Source organism: Balaenoptera acutorostrata, chromosome 2, assembly GCF_949987535.1.
Source record: "Balaenoptera acutorostrata chromosome 2, mBalAcu1.1, whole genome shotgun sequence".
Taxonomy (NCBI): domain Eukaryota; kingdom Metazoa; phylum Chordata; class Mammalia; order Artiodactyla; family Balaenopteridae; genus Balaenoptera; species Balaenoptera acutorostrata.
The window spans coordinates 103,904,160-103,927,010 of NC_080065.1; the positions used below are offsets into that span (position 1 = coordinate 103,904,160).

At 39.0% G+C, this 22,851-nt stretch overlaps 1 pseudogene; it reads right to left on the reverse strand.

Annotated features, from left to right (window-relative positions):
• Positions 1-15,130: 15,130 nt before the first annotated feature.
• On the reverse strand, positions 15,131-15,573 carry LOC130707144 (60S ribosomal protein L32-like; annotated as a pseudogene).
• Positions 15,574-22,851: the final 7,278 nt, after the last annotated feature.

Here is a 22,851-nt window from a genome sequence, read left to right on the forward strand (position 1 = left end):
AGAATGGCCATCGTCAAAAAATCTATAAACAACGAATGCTGGAGAGGATGTGGAGAAAAGGGAACCTTCTTGCACTGTTGGTGGGAATGTAAATTGGTACAGCCACTATGGAGGACAGTATGGAGTTTCCTCAAAAAACTAAAAACAGAATTACCATATGACCCAGCAATCCCACTACTGGACATATACCCAAGGAAAACCATAATTCAAAAAGACGCATGCACCCCAATGTTCACTGCAGCACTATTTACAATAGCCAGGTCATGGAAGCCACCTAAATGTCCATCAACAGAGGAATGGGTTAAAGAAGATGTGGTACATATATACATTGGAATATTACTCAGCCATAAAAAGGAATGAAATAGTGCCATTTGCAGAGACGTGGATAGACCTAGAGTCCGTCATACAGAGTGGGGTAAGTCAGAAAGAGAACAATATCGTATAATATCTCTTATATGAAGAATCTAGAAAAGTGGTACAGATGAACTTATTTGCAAAGCAGAAATAGAGACAGAGATGTGGAGAACAAACTTATGGATACCAAGGGGTTTGGGGGGGGTGGGATGAACTGGAGATTAGGACTGACATATATACACTACTGTGTACAAAACAGATAACTAATGAGAGCCTACTGTATAGCACTATAGCACTAGGGAACTCTACTCAGTGCTCTGTGGTGACCTAAACAGGAAGGAAATCTTAAAAAGAGGGGATATATGTATACGCATAACTGATTCACTTTGCTGTACAGCAGAAACTAACACAACATTGTAAAGCAAATATACTCCAATAAGAATTCATTTTAAAAAATAACACTTTTTTAAAAAAGAAAAACATTAAGAAAAGAAATAAGGAAAAGAGACTCTGCCAACCAAATGTAAATTGGAAGAAAATCACAACGTGCTGGAGCTAAAAGCAATCTTAGCAGTTGAAATACATGGCATTAATGTCCTCAATTCTTTACCCTGCCCTTATCCACATCCTTCACATACCACCTGGAAGTACCTTCTCCCAGGAAAGAGACAGAAGATACTTCCCTACCCCTTGCTTTCGGGTTTGCCACATGATCTGCCTGGGTTAATGGACTGTTAACAGAAAACTGTTTGTGCTATTGTGCCTGCTCTCTTTCACATCTGTCAGAGCAGGAGAGTAAGCCTGGGCTAGCTGAGGAGGAGGATTAGAGACCTACAGGGCTGAGCCAGCCAGGGATGTACCCAGCCTAGAACAGGGGACCCTCAGGTGACCTATGGATTTGTGATCTAGGTAAATGCATGTTGCTGTGGGATACTGAGACTATGTGGTGGATCGTGCCATATATTAGTTGATGCCACACCCAACAACGTCAACTCCTTCAATTTATAGAGGAGAACACCAGACCCCAAAGTGGAAGCAGATGGATAGTAGTGGCAGGGCTGGAAGTTAGGCCCTGAAACAGAACCTTGACTATCTGAATATTTACTCCAGGCTCAGATATGCACTGGCCACATGGACATTGGAAAGCCAATTAGTTTGTCTGAATCTCAGTCTTTTGTTTGAAAATGAAGGTAACATGTACCCTAAATAAAAACTAGAAATTGTCTGGTCTAAATAAGGTATTCGATGTGAAGACACTTTGTGAAAAAGGGATAAAGACGCTCAAGTGGTTAGTGTTTAATGCATGCCAAGTGCGTGATGAAACTTTTGCTTACTTGATATTATTTTATCTCATTTAATCTTTTAAATACCTACCTATTAATAAGGTAGGTGTGCACTCATTTGTTGAAAATCAGGTGATTACCATGTGCTTACAGAGCCAGGTCCTGTGTACATGTAACGAATAAACAAATTCATGCTGAGGGAACTTAAGTAACTTACCCAAGTAACTTAACCTCAAAGAACCTGGCATGTTTTTATTGATCAGTAGGGAGCCTGATGATTGTAGCTCAGGAAAACTGTTAACTATTGCAAAATGACTTTCTGCTACTCGTCACCCAGAAACATGCTACAAAGTTATTCAAATTAGAGTGTCTGCTTTTAGAGCTTTGATCTGAGAATTTTATTAGAAACATCTGTTTTTACTATCCAAATGTCATGATATATATGCCATGCCACCTACCATTAACAGTCACTGGGGTCTCTAATCACAACATTCCATCTGCTCTGGAAGATGACTACCCCTCTCTCTGGGGCACTCCCAAGGGCATAAGGTGCATTTCAAATGTGCCACATGGCCTATATTTTGATTCAAACTACACCCAACATACCTTTAAAACTCAACAATATGTATCTTAGGTTTAACTTCTCGGCATGAGAAGGACTGACTCTCTTTTAAGGTATCCCATAACACTTTTCAAAATTAAATACATCAATATAGGCCCCTGCAAATGTGGGGGGAAAAACATAAGAGAAAAACAGATTTGATTTGCACCAACAAATATTATTTGGGAAAACAGGAGGTCAGTGCCCTAAATTACTGGGAATGCTTATTAGCAATAGAGAATCTTGCCCTGAGTGAGACTTAAGAAAAGCCACAAAAAGAATGAAAATTGTGTAAAGGCAAATAAACTTCTTTTCTCAGCTTCAAGAGTACTGAGCTCAAACTCCATTCCTGGCTTCCTAATTGCAATGTAGTTTAACATAGGAGAATGTTCTCTGAGGTGAAATCTCATGTAATTTCTTAGGGTCTTCAGGGATTTTAGTTAATCCAGATTAAAGTAAATCGATCAGAATATGAAAGGGTTAAGAAAATATGCTTTTATTCCACCTCAAAATCTCTTTCCCAATAAAACATATTTGATATAGATTCTACTAGCAGGTCTTAAAATTTACAATATTCCAAAGAAAATGAGGGATGATGCTGGAGGAGGGCAGTGGAACCCCGCCAGCATTTGAGAGGACTTCCCTCTGGGCAAGGTTTCATTCTGATTATTTTCATTGCACTGAGTCACAAATTTCAGGACACAAAGAAATGAAGGGGCAAGGAGTAAGGGCTTCCTCTTCAACTTCCTGCAAAGCTTTAGTTTTGAATAGAAACACCTTGAAGTCATTATTGCTGAACAAAAATGTGTTGCGGACAAGAAGTCTGCAAACATTTCATATTCTTTTCCTTGTTGAAATATTTATAATGGGTATTGTGGAAAGAAGCACACATTTGGAAAGAATCTCTGAAAACTTGCCTAATTGTGATAGCTAAATAGCTTAATAGTAAATAACTAGTTTAATAGTAAATCTATTATGTCTATAAAACCACATAAATATAATAGTATATATAATTATATATAATAGTATAATAATAGTAGTGTAATATTAGTGTGTGTGTGTGTATATATATAGTATATAGGGACAGTATTCCTGTTCAGAAAGGGAATTTTAACTTAAAAGGTCTTCATTAACAGGCAAAATGCATGGAATTTTCAGCAGGCAAATATTAATACACATTGTGAAAGACAACTGTGACTTTGTGGTAGTATCCTACTTGCATTTTGTAAACTCTGTGAAGTGCTTGCTTATCCCCTGCCTGCATTTCAAGCAACACTTACCAGTGACTGTACCAGATTTAAATCATAATTTACAGTCACCAATACAAAAGTGCTCCTGAAAAAAAATTATTCTAGTTTTTAGCATTACTGAGGTATAATTGAGAAATAAAACTAAGATATTTCAAGTGTACAATGGGATGATTTGATAAAAAATATTTATTTTAAATGGAACTCATCTATGGGTAGGAAAGTGAGTTTTGTATTTGTTATGTATAATCTCTGCCCAAATCAACTTCCCTTTTATTTGAGGTTAAGGAACATAAAAAGTAGAGCTTGGGCTTTTATATCTTTTAAGTGGGTTTCTGCTTAAAGATACTAAAAGACAGCATCTACACTAAAATGCCTTCTGCAGTCAGCATGGTATTTATGTGGTGGCACAATATTTTGAAATATCAGCAGAAGTTCTCCTCTTTTAGTCTTTTTTTTTTTTTTTTTTGGTAAGACCGTGGCCTTTTCACCATTCACGCACCTAAACTGTGAGACATTCATAAAGAAAATAATTTTATAGCAAAAAGAAGCCATTTGGGATTCTAAAGGCAAAATCCTGAGTCTGAATAGATTTGAAGACAGAGAGTTAGAGATAGACTTCCTACCATGACACCATGACAGCCAAAGATTCTCCTGATTTGATGGTGGCAGGCAGGGGACAGGAAGGGCAGTAAAGAGCCCAAATGGAGAGGAAATAGGAAGTAGAACTTACAGTTCCCTAAGAAAGGTGAGTCCTGTTCCCTGGCCACAGTAAGCTGAATAATTGAAAACCAGATTGTTTGAGGATGGTGATAGATGCACCTGGAGATCATTAAATCTATTTCTAGTTACCATTAAAGGCAGGTGGGAAGGCAGCAAAGTATTCTAAGGAGCCTCTATTCCCGAGGCCAGCATGATATTGAGATCTACTTAGGTGAAACCTGAAGAAAGAAGCACACTAAGGCTTGGCTGTTAGCCTGCGCTGCTCCACAAATAGTTCTCAGCTACAGAGACCACAGCAAATAAAAAAGGAGAGGACACAGGGTAGAAAGTGAAAGGTTTTCAGTTCTTCTTAAGGTTCTTGGCAACTGGTCTGCAATCCACAGAGACCCACCTTGGTGTGGGGTGGGTGGAGGGATAATTTAATGAGAAAGGGAGAAGCAGGCATGAATCCTCAAATAGTAAAGGAGATATTTGCATTTGAAAGTGATCGGTAGGGCAGCAAGCACAGAGCTGAAATAGGTGGAAGCACTCTAGGCTGGTGTGTGTTATGCCTCCCTTGAGGGTGACTTGGAGGCTCAAAAGAGCCTGACAACCAGGAATGTGTTGCTTACTTATGCTAATTATGAGCAAGAGCTCAGAGTTCACTGCCCCAGAGAAGCTGCTGAATAAATACAATTCATTGCCTCTCATAAAGCACAGCTGTGTGAAATACCCTGCAGAACCAGATAGAAGTTTGGGGAACTAAAAGGGAACAACTTTCTATTTTTCAATCTGGTCTTTGAAAATAGTTTTTATATTTAAAAAAGAATCCACTAAGTACTTTTCAAATGATGCCAATAAAATTTACCTGGGATTCTCTGTAAATATCAGACAACCTGTCCTTTTTTTTTTTTATCATAGAGACAAAATAAGCCAGACTATCTAATAAATGGTCAAAGAATTTGACAGCTCAGAGGCACTTCATGTTAGGAGCATGAAATATTGTACATGCTTTAAGAGGGGTGTGAATAGAGATTGATATTGCAAAAAAAAAAATGGAATTGTCAGTGTCAAAAAACTGGGACAGTGTCAAAGAAAAACTGCATTGATGGGGTTAAATAGGCAAGGAAGACTTCATTCAAGACTATTGCTTAGGGACTTGCCTGGTGGTGCAGTGGTTAAGAATCCACCTGCCAATGCAGGGGACACAGGTTCGAGCCCTGGTCCGGGAAGATCCCACATGCCGCGGAGCAACTAAGCCTGTGCGCCACAATTACTGAGCCTATGCTCTAGAGCGCATGAGCCACAACTAGTGAGCCCACGTGCCACAACTACTGAAGCCCAAGCACCTAGAGCCCGTGCTCCGCAACAAGAGAAGCCACCACAGTGAGAAGCCCACGCACCACAGTGAAGAGTAGCCCCCGCTCGCCACAACTAGAGAAAGCCCGTGTGCAGCAATGAAGACCCAATGCAGCCAAAACTAAAAATTAATTAAAAAAAAAAAAAAGACTATTGCTTAGGGGTCAAGACTACTGCAATCACGGAGAGAAATTGAACTCAACTCCGGAAACAAAAGGCAGGAGAGAACATTAAGGCCACCTTGATCAGAAGGTAGAGTTGAGTTTGGAGAGAATTCGGAAATATGTTCCCCTCCTAGCAGAAGCACAGTCATAGGGAAATGGGAACTCGGGACTTGTAGTGTCCTATTCTGTTATTTGGGAAAAGAAAAAAGAGGATTTTCTCTGTCTCTGCCTGGACTCTTGGCAGTGGTGTGCTAGTAAAGGGTTAACAATTTTTTTTCTCCCTCCAGAAGAAAACAGAGCCTTTTTTTGTAGTGTTTGTTAATTTCCACGCTATAAATTTTCCCAAGATGACCTATTTCAAGCTATCAATTTAATGACACTGCAATGTGAATTTGGGAAGAAAGGCTCACAATCAGGTCTTCAGAGGTAGAATCAGCCAACTCAACCACATCACACTGCTTTTTAGCCATACACACTGGCAAAAAACGAGAAGCAACTGGAAATAATAATAATATATTCTAAGGATCCAACTCCTCATTAATGAGGTTTTACACACGTACATAAAGAGAAGACGTTTAGGGTAGGAATAGCTTAAGAATTATAACACAGACATTAATTTATAACGCCTTACAAATTGCAGCTGATTTAATTCCCATTACTGAATTCTGATGAGAAAACCGAGGGTCTCAGCTTCACATAACTAGTAAATGGCCAAGCTGGGAATGGACCAGAGGACTAACTGCTTCCCAAACCCTCTCTCTCCATGAGCTCAACTCTGAACAACATTCACAAATCCTTTTCTCAAGACCTACATCCTCAAAAATATGTCTTACCTAGAGCCCACAATTCTTACAGGTAGATATATCCTTTAAGGATAAACACAACCCAGGATGCTAAAAATATGAAAATTTGTCTGTGAGGGACATCCTTATTCCATGAGCATCCCTTGCACATAAGTGGGACATATTCTGACGTGATCCAATGGAAGAAGAAAGGAGTAACTTTTTGATTTGGAAGGAGACAGTTACAGAAACTTCAGTAGTTTGAAGCCCTGTTGTGATAGATGGGAAAGCAAATGTTAAGTCTAAAATGAGAAGAGAGGCAAAAATAAAAGCCCCTGGAAACAATAATCGGCTGACTTATTCATCTTTGTATCCCTCCGGGTCAGAATGTGGCTGAACTCAGAGCAGGTGCTGGCTACTCGTTTGAAGAAAGGAGAGAGAATTGGAGGGAAAGCCAGATGGAAGGAAAGGTAGAAAGACACAAAGAAAAAAGGGAAGGAGAAAATTCAGGAGGGAGCGAGGGGGACCTGGTGGGTGTACTTTTAAAAATGTGAAGAGTGTCCAAAACTGGAGTAGAAAGGCTGTCGTCACAGCTGGGAAACGTGGCCTGACTTTGACATTCACCTGAGCACTGGTTTCTGCAGGCCCACAATTGACTAAATGTTATTTGTAATCTTCACCTTGCCCACCTTGTCACAACGTGGAACTCTCTTGGTCACACCCATTTATAGGACATAGTTATTAAATATTGTGCAAGACAAAGTGGGTTCTCATGTTATGTCTTTATATTTGTCTATTTAATAATAATTAAAATGAAGTCAATAAAATATGTACATATTTTTATTTTAAATTGCATAGACAATGTACATGTGTTTTTTTATTTTTCTATGAAAAATAAGGGCAATTGTCTTATCTAAAGCACATAGCAATGAGGAGTGAAATAAAAATGCTATAAAATACTCTCTTTTTATTCAGTTAAGTAAATGAACTTTCTACCTGGAAGATGATACTCTCCTTGGCATCACTGTCATAGATTAATGGCAGATTTTTGGATGCAACCATTGATAAAAGATTTTTTCTGGCTTTTAATAAAGTACTGTTCCATGAAGGATATTATAGTCTCCCAACATGGTTCTTTTGTAGAGTGGTTCAGTTTTTTTCCACTTGCATAATTTTCATTTGTTATCAGACAATAAAACATTTTGCTCAGAATATTTCTCCCCTCATCTTGCTTAATTGCAAATAAAATTAATGGGGATAATATTGGGGGGCAGGGAAGAGAACCAGAATGTGAATACTCATATCATAATTCCTGTTACACACATACATCTTGAATGTGATTATCTAAACTGACTGAGATAGTCATCCCTGAAGGGGTCTTGCATGTCATAGATGTTGAACGTGGATTTGTGGGGAAAAAAAATGAACAGAAAATAGTTCTGTCTAGGAAGAGTTCTCCATTCACTAGACACCTCTGCCCTTCCCAAGTTATCGGCGCTACGTCACACTGTGTAGTCAGCCACGAGCATAGTCAACTATCAGAACTGGAAAAGAAACATTAATGAGCCAAATTCCTTTAGACTCACAGATGTTTGTTGCATACATTCTAGAATGGCAGTATTTTTTCCTCTTTTAACTGAATCTCCTAGGATGATAGAGTTAGTGCAAAGCTAGAGAAAAAAAAGAGCATTATTAAATTCACTCAGTAAACACTTTTCAATACCTACGATGTGCTGACACTAAATCACTAAAAATCCTTTTGAGAAGTAGGTAAAGAAGGATGCACCAGGCACTAGTCAGCCATTAGAGATGCTAGACAGGCAACGACGACTATCATACAGTATTGATAAGTACCAAGATGGGGATAAATGTTTGGGTACTAGCTATCGGCGCAACACAGCATGACAGTGCATGCAGGGATAGGGGACAACTTTGGAAGTTTTTTGGATTTACTGATGCTGAGCTGAGTGAGTAGCAGTGAGCCCCTCAAAGGGAAGAGGGAAAGGGTGCTCCAGGCAGTGGTGGTTTAAACTAGTTATAAAGGAAACAGGCTGTAAAGTTATAAAGGGCAAAGGAGGATCAGAGTCTGAACTCCCTGGTTTAATAACTATTGGGTCTGGGCAGATGACTTTTCTTCTACGCATCTATCTACTCATAGGGAGCCTTAGAGAGAATGAGAGAGTAAAAAAGAAAAACAAAACAAAAAAGAGTACTTGGGGACTGCCCTTGTGGCACAATGGTTAAGAATCCGCCTGCCAGTGCAGGGGACATGGGTTCGATACCTGGTCTGGGAAGATACCACATGCCACGGAGCAACTAAGCCTGTGTGCCACAACTACTGAGCCTGCACTCTAGAGCCCACGTGCCACAACTGCTGAGCCCATGCACCACAACTACTGAAGCCTACGCACCTACAACCCGTGCTCTGCAACAAGAGAAGCCACCACAATGAAAAGCCCGCACACCACAATGAACAGTAGCCCCCGCTCTCCGCAACTAGAGAAAGCCCGCGCGCAGCAACGAAGACCCAACACAACCAAAAGTAAATAAATAAAATAAATAAACTTATTTTTTTAAAAGCACTTGGCAGCATGTAATTACTTAATAAATTGTATTTTATCTGCAAAATTTTGGTGATGCATTCAGGTAACTGTATTTCTATAAATCTGGAGTGAAAAATTATCAACTTAGATAATGATCATTGAGGCAGAAAAGAGAGTTGAGGGTTAAAGGACTTTCTGCTAGAAATTACTAGTTGTTGCAGGTTGTAATTTCCAGAAGCAGATACCATGTAGAGTATGGGGTACAAGATGTTCATAAAGGATCAAAACATATGAAAGAAATGGTGAAACAGGATAGAGAAGAGGAAGAAGTCAACTGTGAAGCAAGCACAAGGAAGCCCTGGCCACCCCAGCAGGGAGTCCTCAAGTGAGCAGTGCCTCTCGGAGTTATGTGCATGGGCCAAAACGGCCATGTCTTTATCCCTCTGCCTCACTCAGTTACAAGTGGGCTACCCCAGGAAAGTCGTGACCTCAGACAAGGCAGCTCTCAGCCACTGAGACAGACAAGTTCTCTGAAATTGGGCAGCAAGCCCTTCCTTGAAGGGGGATCCGGGAGGCACATCTCTGGATCTATTACAATAGTGTTCCCTAGAAGTATGTCCTCCTCCCCTTCCGGGTGAATGCCAGATGGTGCTTCTCAGCCCCTTACAGATGGGCTGGGCACCCCACTCTTTGTGGACAATGGAGACCCTACTTGGGAGTCTTCTGTTTCTCTCCTCCTGCACCAAGGGGACTGCATGTTCCATACGGCAGAGCTGAAGGACAGAGAGCCTCCCTCCACCTGCACTGAAGAACAACTACATGGACATGATCCTGAAGAGGTCAACCTTCAGATGTAATGCAATGAGGAACTGTGATAAGCTCTTAAGGAAGATGGTGACATGATTAGATCTGCCTTTAGAAAGATCAGTTTGGGGCTTCCCTGGTGGCGCAGTGGTTGAGAATCTGCCTGCCACTGCAGGGGACACGGGTTCGAGCCCTGGTCTGGGAAGATCTCACATGCCGCGGAGCAACTGGGCCCGTGAGCCACAGTTACTGAGCCTGCGCGTCTGGAGCCTGTGCTCCGCAACAAGAGAGGCTGCGATAGTGAGAGGCCCGCGCACCGCGATGAAGAGTGGCCCCCACTTGCCGCAACTAGAGAAAGCCCTCGCACAGAAACGAAGACCCAACACAGTCAAAAATAAAAATAAATAAATAAATTTAAAAAAAAAGTTTAAAAAAGACAGATCAGTTTGGCTACAATATGCAAAAATTTTGAAAATCGATGAGGCTGGAGGCAGACAACTCATTAGCTACCACTTTTTGAGACAAACAGGACGACAAGGGAAAAGGATTTACAGTCAAGGAAAGAAAGTAAAGCTACAGCTAAGGGCTTAACTGTACTATTTGATGACAGATTGGATGGAGGTCAGAATACATCGTCTGGGGTGTGAGGCTGGGGTCTTCTATTGTGTTTCCCAGAAGAGCGGCTTGATAGGACAACAATAGCAGCTAATATTTACTAAATGCATTTGGGCACCAGCCACTCTGCTCATCACTGCGCATGCATTGCCCTCTCTTCTCAGCGGTCACAGTTATCCTTTCTGCTCTGCTGGCAGAAAGCCAGCTCTAGTTAGGAACTAGTTTTTTGTGTATCTTTAAGGGGCTTCCCTACCCCCAGGGGTAGATGCTCATCAGTCTATGCCAGCCATTATAATTTCATTTCCCTTATCAGTGATTTGTTACACATGGTCAAGTATTAGAAAAACAAGACAAAGAGGAAAGTCTAGTGAGAGGCCTCTGGGATTGTTTTCCTCATAATTAAAAAAGGAGAAATAAAATAGGGACTTGCTTGTTCCTGCCTTTGACACTGCCACGTGAGGCCTCTATGTTAGGACCTACTTGTATTCTTTTTGTGCCCCAAAGGGGAAAGTCAAGAGACTCCCAGAGAGAGTGACCAGGAGCCCTCAAATCATGGAGCTGAGGAGGTAACCAACTCTGATAGCGCCGACCTTGGGACTTCCTGTTATGCGAGGTAGCGAATTATTCTCGCTGTTGAAGCCACTTTTCATTTATTCAGTGACTTGCACCTAAAGGATCCTCGCTGATACACCTGTTTTAGTGTTATTATCTATGTTTGAAGGAGGTAGGAGAAGGAGTGAGGGGATAGCCCAAGATCCGCAGATCTACCAGCAGGAGTAGGAGATCCTCTCACGACCTTGGTGGTCACCCCCGTGGAAGTACTAGCAGCTTAAATGCCAGTATTTGGGAAAATAATCTGCTTTTTTCACTTTCTTTTTTCCTGAGACCCGACCTCAGGCTTTCACAGTCTCAAGTTTTCTTCTCATTTGTAAGACATCCTTTGTTTCTGGGGATTTTAAAGTCACAGCTTTTTTCCTCACTTCTTGCTCTGGCCCTTAAGTATTTCATTAGCTCCATTCACCACATTAGATGAAGAGTGTCTTTAGCTCCGAATGATTATTAGTGGCTGTTCAAGAACTGACAATAAAAAGTCAACATTTCGGACTTCCCTGGTGGCCCAGTGGTTGAGTCCGCCTGCCAATGCAAGGGACACAGGTTCAATCCCTGGTCCGGGAAGATGCCCCATGTCTCAGAGCAACTAAGCCCATGCGCCATAACTACTGAGCCTGCTCTCTAGAGCCCACGAGCCACAACTCCTGAGCCCATGTGCTGCAATTACTGAGGGCTGTGCACTTAGAACCTGTGCTCCGCAACAAGAGAAGCCACCACAATGAGAAGCCCGCGCACTGCAACAAAGAGTAGCCCCCGCTCGCCACAACTAGAAAAAGCCTGCACACAGCAACCAAGACCCAAAGCAACCAAAAAAGAAAAAAAAAAAAAAATTCAACCTTTCACTAGTGACTGGCGTGCAATGGTGTATAATTTTGTGACACCTAACAGGGTTCTATGCTCTGTAGATCACAGGACTGGGAATGGCTGTTACTATGGCTGCAGATTTTTCAAGGACGGTATTCTTTTGAACAGAAGACCCTGCAAACAAATTCTCAGATTCTGTCTTTTGTTTCCAGTCTCATTTGTGGCTCAGGTGAAACTATTTTTTCCATCAGGATAAAACTGTTTAGAAGTTTTTTTCCTTCAATAAATACAACCTTAAATAGTATAACCTTTAGAAAATGCTCTCTTTTCATTTTAACTTTAGAGTAGTTATCTAATGAAGGCAAGATATTCCTGAAGGATAGGCAAAACTGGGAAAATTGTGTGTTCCAAACCAAAAAAGAAATCACAGAATGTTAACCAAATCTTAACTTGAACCAAATCTTATTTTGCTAAGTCTTCTTTTTTAGTTCTAAATTGAGTATTAAAGCATAGAGCGCAATGACATCAATACATTCTCTTAGCATAATGCTATGTATCCCAAAATGAAGCATGGTATTAAATACGAATTCCTCCACTTGGGGTTTGCATCCCATGTTTTCTCAAAGACTTTCCTCAAACACCCCCTCTCCTGCTTCAACCAATTCTCAGTTCTTGATGGAATATTACCATCAGCATACAAACAAGCACTAATACTGGTTTTTTTCAAATCAAATCAAATAAAACCTCCCATGACTTTGACCTGAATCATCTTCCCACCACTCTTCCATTCCTTCCCAATTCATTGTACGTTTTCTTGACAAATATAGAGTCATGTCAATATGATCTTCTACATCCAGTCCAATCAAGTTTCCACCCCTTCTATTCCAGAAAAAGATCTTGTCAGGGTCACACACACACAAATTTATCCAGTGGTCACCGTTCTTTCCTTAACCAGACCTTTCCATTGCTTTCAACATAACTGCTCACTTTTCTTCACAAAACTCTCTCATCTCTTAATGTCTAGGACCCCATGTGCTTGTAACTGAGTGCCTGCATTGTTAGCTGCTTCATCACAGTCTCCTTCGCTGGTCCTTTTCTCCTCCTCCACCACTAAATGTCCTGGGCTCTCTAGGTGACATGTTTTCAAGCCTATGGCTTTAAATAGAACTTGTCCGCTATCACTTCCACATCTGTACCTTAAGATTCAAACATGCCCTAGAACTCCAGAATCATATACCCAACACCCTGCTGGATATTTGTCCACAGGTTTTTTAAAAAGCATCTTAAAATTAACACAGCCAAAATAGTACTCTTGATTCTCCATAGAACTCAATTACCAAACTCTTTTCTCAGATTAACTGTTCTGAATAAATAACACTATCCAATTTTTTAAGCCAAACTTTCAGGGATTTTTCCTTATTTCTCACTGTCCATCAGAATCCCCACTCCCAAATGTACACATATAAATTATCCACGTATCACGTAAAATTTGCCTTCAAAACATATCCTAAATTTATCTTCTTGTTTTCCATTTCTACTGTTTCAACCATCATTGCTCAGATTATTCACAGCACTTTAGCTAGTCTCCCTGCTTCCATTCTTCTCCCTACACAATAGTTTTCTGTTTGGTTTTCCTTATTAACTTTATTGAAGTGTGACTTACATGCAATAAAAAAGCACCTATTTTAAGTTTGCAGTTTGATGAGCTTGTCAAATGTATACACCCATATGATCATCAACCCCATCAGGATACAGAATATTTCCATCACCCCCCAAATTTTCCTTGTATCCATTTGCATTTTACCCACCCTCACCTCTGGCCTAGGCAACAACTGATATGTTATCAGTTGTTGCCTAGGCCAGAGATTACTATAGATTAGGTTTACCTCTTCTGTAATAGTATATACATGGGTTCATATGGTATGTGTTCTTTTGTGTCCTAGGTAGCTCAGCACATTTTTTGAGATTCGTCAATGCTGTGTGTCTAGTAGTTTGTTTCTTTTTATGGTTTGGCTATACCACAATTTGTTTAAGAAAATATCAAAGAAAATCTTTGTGATCTTAGAGGATGAAAGTACTAAATAGGCTATAATAAAAAATTAACACCATCAGTTCATCATGATGAACTGCCCAAAATTAATGTATTAAATAACTTAGAGCCCAGGGAGATGATGCTAGGAAATCTACCAAATAAACCATCTAGTCTAAAAATCATATAATCATGAGGAAGTATACTTATAAGCCCATTCTTCAATGGGGAAGTACTAAGGTTCAGTAATTAAACATAAGAAGTACATAAATAGTGAGTTTGGGGGAAAAGAGATTGTTTTCTGGGATAATCACACATAGGTGACAAGCTAAAAATGGCATAAAGTCCATTGAAATTGGTTACATAAAATTACAAGGTATCTGAGGCATCTGCATTCGAGACAATATTCTCCTCCAGTTAAGGTATGGAAAATTAGACATAGGGCATTTCCAAGTAATGTAGTCAATACTACTGTAGTATTAAGTGGACAGGAAGTCCTGCTTTTAAACTGAAATTGTTCCTATTAGCTTTAATAACTGATGTGAGCACTTTTAAAGTCTGGATAGCCATTAAGGATTCATTTCCACAATATGCCTCCATTTAATGTGAAATCAGATGGAAGGTGTCCCAAACAACTGTTCAGTTTCTTTTTTTTCAGTTATTCATTAATTAATTTTATTTTTTGTTCCACCTGTTGAATGTGCTCTTTAAAAAGACTTTGTATGTTCCATTGTTCAGTGAATTATTCTATAAATTTCAGGTATGTCCTGCTGGTTGATATTTTATTCACATCTTTTATATCCTTAGTAATTTTCTGCAGAAATTTCAACTATAATGTGGATTTGTCTCATTTTGTTTGCAGATTTTTTGCAGTTTTTGCTTCATAGATTTATGAATCTCTGGTACTAGGTTCACAGGGATTCAGAATTGACACTTTTATTTTTATGAAATTCCCCTTCTCATCTTTGTCAATATTCCTGGTTGTGAGGACTTCTCTGTATATTTTCCCATTCTCTTACTGTTGGACTATCTGTAACTCCATATTTAAAATGCACTTCCTCCAGATGATATAAAATTGGATTTAGCTCTTAAATCCAGTGTAATATTCTTTGGCTTTTTTAAAGAAAGTTTAGAGCATTTATAATTAATCTAATGATTTACATGGTTGTTTCTAAGTGTACCATCCAGCTATTTGTTTTCAATTTGTCCCATATGTATACTTTTTTGAGTTTTATGGTTTTATTAACACGAATACAATGTGCACACAAGCTGCCTCTTCATTTTCTTCGCTGTGCAGCCTGGCATTGGGATTGGTGATTGACAGCCGGCTAGGCTGCTCTTTCCACAATGGCTCTGTGGTTCTTAGAGGAGACGATGTGAGAAATCACAGCCCAGTAATATGTGTTCCACATCAGCAGCATTTCAAGCTCCTTGACACTGTGGACAGAGACTTTCAGAAGTCACTGGTCAGCAAGTGCTTTGTTTTCTTGTTGTTCCAGTAACCAAAGTTGGACATCAAAATCTGGCCCCTGAATCTCCTGCGCACCCTACTGTCATGCCCCTGGGCTTCTGCCAGTTCTGCTTAATTATGACATATCGGTCTGACTGGTGCTGGATGGATTTGTTGGTTCTCTTTTTGATCTTTGGCTTCATGAGAGGTCTGAGGGTGGCCATGATGCTGAGGAGGACGTGTCCCATATATTTTTTGTTCTCCGTCCCTGCATTCTTTATGACTGTTTAAATATTTTCAATATTCAATTTTTCTTTACCATGGTCTTACTAGTTATAACTTTTACGTTTATGCAGTAGGAGCTCTAGGGTTTGCAATATGCATCTTATCACAGTCTTTCTTCAAGTAATGTTATGCCTCTTGAGTTTTAATGTAAGAAATGTATAACAGTATATTTCTATTATGCCCTCCTCTTATTTATACTTTTATTGTCAAATAATCTACATCTTCATATGTCATAAACCCCACAAATATATTATTATTTTATAATTTAAACAATAAAATACACTTTAAAGAAATTTTTAAATGAAGGAATTTTTTAAAAATTTACCTACATAGTGACTATTCACAGTATTTTTTATTTCTTAGTAAAACTCTAGTTTACTCTTTCTTCAGCCTGAAGAAATTTACTATAAATTTTCTTCTTGTGCACATCTTTGGGTGATGAATTCTCCAAGTTTTTCTTTTCCTGAACATATTTTTATTTTAGCTTCATTTCTGAAGAATATTTTTTCTGGATATAGAATTTTAGGTTGACAGACTTTTTTTCAACATTTTAAAGATGTTGTTCCAAAATATTCTGGTTTGCATTGTTTCTGATAAAAAGTCTACAACTTTCTTATGGTTATTCCCCTGCATTTAATCTCTCTTTTCTCTGGCTGCTTTTAAAATTTTCTCTTTAACAATGATTTTATAAAATTTGAATTATGTGCCTTTGCTTTTCTTTTTCTTGATTAGAATTTTTTGAGCTTCTAGGACATGTAGCCTTATAATTTTGAACACATTTCGAAAGTATTAGCCATTATTTATTCAATTCCTGTAAACCTCCTTCCTGGAACTCTAGTAACACTATTGTTAGAGTTCTTAGTACCATCCCATATTTCACCAAAGGTAAATATATCTGTATGGATAATTTCTATTGTTATGTCCTTAAGCTCACTGATATTTTTTCTGTGGTGTTTAATCTGCACATAACGTATTTTGGGTTCTAGACATTCTATTTTGTTCCTTTTAATATATGGAATTTCTTCCTCACTATGTTCATGTTTACATCAACCCTTGAATGATCTGGACATTTCCCTTTTCCCAGGGCTGAGGCACCTGAATTAAAGTTCAGGGGTCACCTAGGTAAAGTACAGGGGAATTACTGTTATACATTTGTCACAGTGAAAAATGATCTTTCATCATAGGCCTCTCTTCCAGTCAATGGGTTCATGGTCTGAGAATCAGATCACATCTGGAATCTAGGGGGAAAAAATTGTGGGCAGCTTTTTAATGGGCAGATTCCCTCTGCCTCCTTATCATTTATTTTTATTTATTTTGATTGTACATATTATGCAAAATGCTTGCTTGCTGCATATTCATATTTCTGTAAGGACTAACATATCCTGTTAACCATTTCTATATCTCACTGTGAGTCAAGCTTCCTCATCTGCCACACAGATCTTGTTGCTCGTTGTGATCATTGCACTTACCTTGCTTTTGATTGCTAAGCACTACCATCTCCTCTTTGTTATTTTGAGATGCAATCAAATTAATTGCTATCAGGATTCCCAGTCCTAAAACAGCATCTTTTACTGTCATTCATAGCCTAGAGAGAACAGCCATCCCTGAGCTCCTAAACAATTTTTGTTCCCCTTTCACCAGTTACTTGCTTAGTACTGTCACCTGGCATGTCCTCTAGGCCTTCGCATGAAATACTGTCAGCTGTTTATCCAGCTTTATGTAATATATCCTACCTACCTCTCTTTCTGAATCTTGGAATCCTTTTTCCATCATCAGCCCTGATAACTCAGACATTCCTACCTAATTTATTTTGTGTCACTATTTTTTTTTTACATGTTTCTAATAGCTATCCTAGGAGAGAATAGCATGATCTCCCACTGTAGATGCCAGAGTGTTAAATTCTATTTCACAGGACTATCTCCCATATTGATAAACTCCCCCATCCCCAACTTTCTTTTTTGTTCTGTTCCCCTTCATTCAGCATCCTCAACATATACAATCGGGTGCATCTACTCTTGTCTCCTCATGCTATATTGGTACATATTAGTCAAATCCTGCAGCAACGGCAGCACATGGTTTTCCTCATTCCTTAGCAAGCCTAATAGTTCTCCATATGGATGTTCTGGGATTTGTGCTGGTACTATCTTAGATCGGGTTTCCTGAAAATGGGGCTTTTTAATGGGAAAGTTAATGGACAATGCTCTTAGGAAGTTCACCTGGAAGAATGTGAGAAAGGCAGAATCTGGCAGAAGGAGAAGCTGAATCACAATGTACAGTTGACCCTCGAACAATGAGAGAGTTGTTGAACAACCCTGCACACAGTTGAAGATCTGAGTATAACCTATAATTGGCCCTCCCTCTATGTGGTTCCTCCTTATACACAGTTCTGCATCCATGGATTCAGCAACTGCAGATCGTATAGTACTGTAGTACAGTAATGACCTATTTCTGGATCTCAGTGCTGGTTACACAGTATGTTTAGTGTAAGAAAATCCACTGAGTTTTAAATTAACAATAGATGGAAATTAATGCAGCATATTGTAATTCAGTGAGTTTTTTTTATGGGTTAGAGGTTTAGAAAAAAGTTTTTAAAAATCTTTATTAAAAGATACTTTTCAGGGCTTCCCTGGTGGCGCAGTGGTTGAGAATCTGCCTGCCAATGCAGGGGACACGGATTCGAGCCCTGGTCTGGGAAGATCCCACATGCCGCGGAGCAACTGGGCCCGTGAGCCACAATTACTGAGCCTGCGCGTCTGGAGCCTGTGCTCCGCAATAACAGAGGCTGCAAGAGTGAGAGGCCCGCGCACTGACATGAAGAGTGGCCCCCGCTTGCCACAACTAGAGAAAGCCCTCGCACAGAAACGAAGACCCAACACAGCCATTAAAAAAAAAAAAAAAAAGATACTTTTCAGAGCCAATTATTTTCAGAAAAAAAAGTTTTCTTAAATGAAAATAAAGATGAAAAGACAAAACTTTAAATACTCTAAAAAATTTCCCCAGAGTTGGATTTTTTCAGTTTATATAATGCAATCTGCTTAAGCTGATCTATTCTAAACAGTCTTTCACCACTGTGACAGTCCAAAGTTAACAACTTTTATTTATATATGTAAGGTCCTTCCAGGGTACATTTGAATCATCAAAGACAGACAAAGATGTGTTTAATTTCATTTAAGTCTATTTGGTTAAATTTTCTCTCTTTGAACATCAGTAGAGCCATGTGTGATATCTAATGGAAAATATTTCAGATTATTTGCTTAAGTAGATGGTCATGTGTGAGTCTATCGTCTATTATTTATATTTTAAAGTCATTTAATTTTAGAACTATATAATTTTGTTCTCTATTTTCTTCCTTCCTTCTTAGGTGTACACCTAATACATAGATGGATTACAAAAGTATAGGAACTAGAATGTTTATAACATCACTGTTTATAATAGGCCAAAACTGCCAACTACACTATTAATGCTTATCAGCACTAGAAGGGATAAATAAACTGTGGTATATGTCCATAATCGTAGTATGTAACAATGAGAATAAAAATCAAAATCCACGTACAACAATATAAATGAAACTCACAGACATATCAATTGAAAGAAGTTCAATTCTTCATGAAATACTCATGAATTCAAAGTTCAATTATTCATGGCTGAATAATATTCTGATGTGTATGTGTGTGTATCAAAATTTGTTTATCCATTTAGCTGTCAACACTTAGGTTGTTTCCATGTCTTGATTATGAAATAATGCTGCAATGACCATGACACTGCAGATGTCTCTTCAACATAATGATTTTGTTCTCTTTGGATATACACCCAGAAATGGAATTGCTGGATCATATGGCAGTTCTATTTTTAATTACTTGAGGAACCTCCAAACTGTTTTTCATAGTGACTATATTAAAACACTTCCTGATGTGAAATTCCTATACACTAGCAATGAAAGATCAGAAAGAGAAATTAAGGAAACAATCCCATTTACCATTGCGACAAAAAGAATAAAATACCCAGGAATAAATACCTAAGGAGGCAAAAGACCTGTACTCAGAAAACTATAAGATACTGATGAAAGAAATCAAAAATGACACAAACAGAAGGAGAGATATACCATGTTCTTGGATTGGAAGAATCAATATTGTGATAATAACTATACTACTAAAAGCAATCTACAGATTCAATGCAATCCCTATCAAATTACCAGTGGCATTTTTCACAGAATTAGAACAAAAAATTTTACAATTTGTATGGAAACACAAAAGACCCTGAATAGCCAAAGCAATCTTGAAAAAGAAGAAACGGAGCTGGGCTTCCCTGGTGGCGCAGTGGTTGAGAATCTGCCTGCTAATGCAGGGGACACGGGTTCGAGCCCTGGCCTGGGAAGATCCCACATGCCGCAGAGCGGCTGGGCCCGTGAGCCACAACTGCTGAGCCTGCGCGTCTGGAGCCTGTGCTCCGCAACGAGAGAGGCCCGCGCATCGCGATGAAGAGTGGCCCTCGCTTGCCACAACTGGAGAAAGCCCTCGCACAGAAACGAAGACCCAACACAGCCAAAATCAATCAATCAATCAATCAATCAAACATACACATCTGATTCAAGATCCTCATTAAAAAAAAAAAAAAAAGAAAAGAAACGGAGCTGGAGGAATCAGGCTCCCTGACTTCAGACTATAGTATAAAGCTACAGTAATCAAGACAGTATGGTACTGGCACAAAAACAGAAATATACATCAGTGGAACAGGATAGAAAGCCCAGAGATAAACCCACGCACTTATGGTCACCTTATCTGTGAAAAAGGAGGCAAGAATATACAATGGAGAAAAGACAATCTCTTCAACAAGTGGTGCTGGGAAAACTGGACAGCTACATGTAAAAGAATGAAATTAGAACACTCCCTAACACCATACACACAAAAAAACTCAAAATGGATTAAAGACCTAAATGTAAGGCCGGACACTATAAAACGCTTACAGGAAAACATAGGCAGAACACTCTGACATAAATCACAGATGTTTTCTGACCCACCTCCTACAGTAATGAAAATAAAAATAAAGAAATGGGACCTAATTAAACTTAAAAGCTTTTGCACAGCAAAGGAAACCATAAACAAGACAAAAAGACAACCCTCAGAATGGCAGAAAATATTTGTAAACAAAGCAACTGACAAGGGATTAATCTCCAAAATATACAAACAGCTCATGCAGCTCAAAATCAAAACAACAAACAACCCAATCAAAAAATGGGCAGAAGACTTAAATAGACATTTCTCCAAAGAAGACATACAGATGGCCAACAAACACATGAAAAGATGCTCAACATCACTAATTATTAGAGAAATGCAAATCAAAACCAAAATGACGTATCACCTCACACCAGTCAGAATGGCCATCATCAAAAAATCTACAAACAATTAATGCTGGAGAGGGTGTGGAGAAAAGGGAACTCTCCTACACTGTTGGTGGGAATGTAAATTGATACAGCCACTATGGAGAACAGTATGGAGGTGCCTTAAAAAACTAAAAATAGAACTACCATATGAACCAGCAATCCCTCTCCTGGGCATATACCCAAAGAAAACCATAATTCCAAAAGATACATGCACCCCAATGTTCATTGCAGCACTATTTACAATAGCCACGACATGGAAGCAACCTAAATGTCCATCAACAGAGGAATGGATAAAGAAGATGTGGTAAATATAGACAATGGAATATTACTCAGCCATAAAAAGGAACAAAACTGTGCCATTTGCAGAGATGTGGATGGACCTAGAGACTGTCATGCAGAGTGGGGTAAGTCGGAAAGAAAAAAACAAATATCATATGTTAACATATATATGTGGAATATAGAAAAATGGGACAGATGAACCTATTTGCAAAGCAGAAATAGAGACACAGATGTAGAGAACAAACGTATGGACACCAAGTGGGGAGAGGGGAGTGGGATGGATTGGGAGATTGGGATTGACATATGTACACTACTATGAATGAAGTAGATGGCTGGTGAGGGCCTACTGTATAGCACAGGGGGGTGGGGGCGGAAAGAAGGTACAATCTGTTTGCAGGACATATATTAAGTTAACCTTAAAAATGCATTCCAATATACATTAGGTGCAGACAAATACTGTTTGATTCCACTTACACAAGGTACCTAGAATAGTCAACTTCATAGAGTCAGAAAGTACATTGGTAGATACCAGGGGCCGGGAGGTGGGGGGGTGGGGGAGGGGGAATGGGGAGTTAGTGTTTAATGGGGACAGAGTTTCAGTTTAGGCAGGTGAAAAATTCAGGAGTGGATGATGGTGAGAGCTGCACAACAATGTGAATGTACTTAGTGCCACTGAACTGTATGGTTAAATAGGGTTAAAATAGTATGTTTTATACTACGTGACTTTACCACAATAAAAAAACATTAAAAAAATTAAAACAAATGTTAGATTTGTTACTTCTCAGTACTGCTGTAAAACCTGCCTAACAAATACTATCGTCTATTTGTTGAATGCAATTGATATTTGCCTAGGAAAGCTGCTGTGTCAGAAAGAAGAATATTATAGCCAGAGTATTCAGTGTTTACCTTTCCCACATATTTTAAGTAAGAAACTTAAGTTCAGGGAAGTGAAACAATTTGAGGGAATAATGGAATTAGTAAAAAGTAAAACAGATCTGTCTCATTTGAAGTGTTAATATTTACTCTATACCATCTCTCCAAAAGAAAAGAAACTGTATGTAGAAGCCATGTGGGGTTTTCTGTTTATATCCCACCACCCAACCAAATAAGTTATTAACATACCATATTCCTATAACAAAGAAACATGTTCCTGCAATTACCCTAATATGGGCATCAGAGCCACTATCTGAGCTAAAATCTATCGGACTTAAGAGGCCAGCATCACTCCTGTAACACGTTAAGTAGCTTCCTGGGGAGTGGAGGTTGAAGAAGTAATGATCCTCTGAGAGGAGGTATTTGGAATACGTTTGTGTCTGAACTTACCCACATTTATATGTGACATTCCAGAGTCACACCATCATAGCTCTTCTCCTTAAATCAGAGAAGTTGTCAAACTATACAGAGAGTCATTGTTGAAGTTACTTTTTAGTGCATATAAAATTACTTAGTGTTTGTCCAGCAAACGAAAAACTAAACAAAGCAAACAAACAAAAAGCAAAAACAACTGAAATAAAAGTTTTTTTTAAATGTTTCATTGATAAAAGTCAAGTTCCTGGAA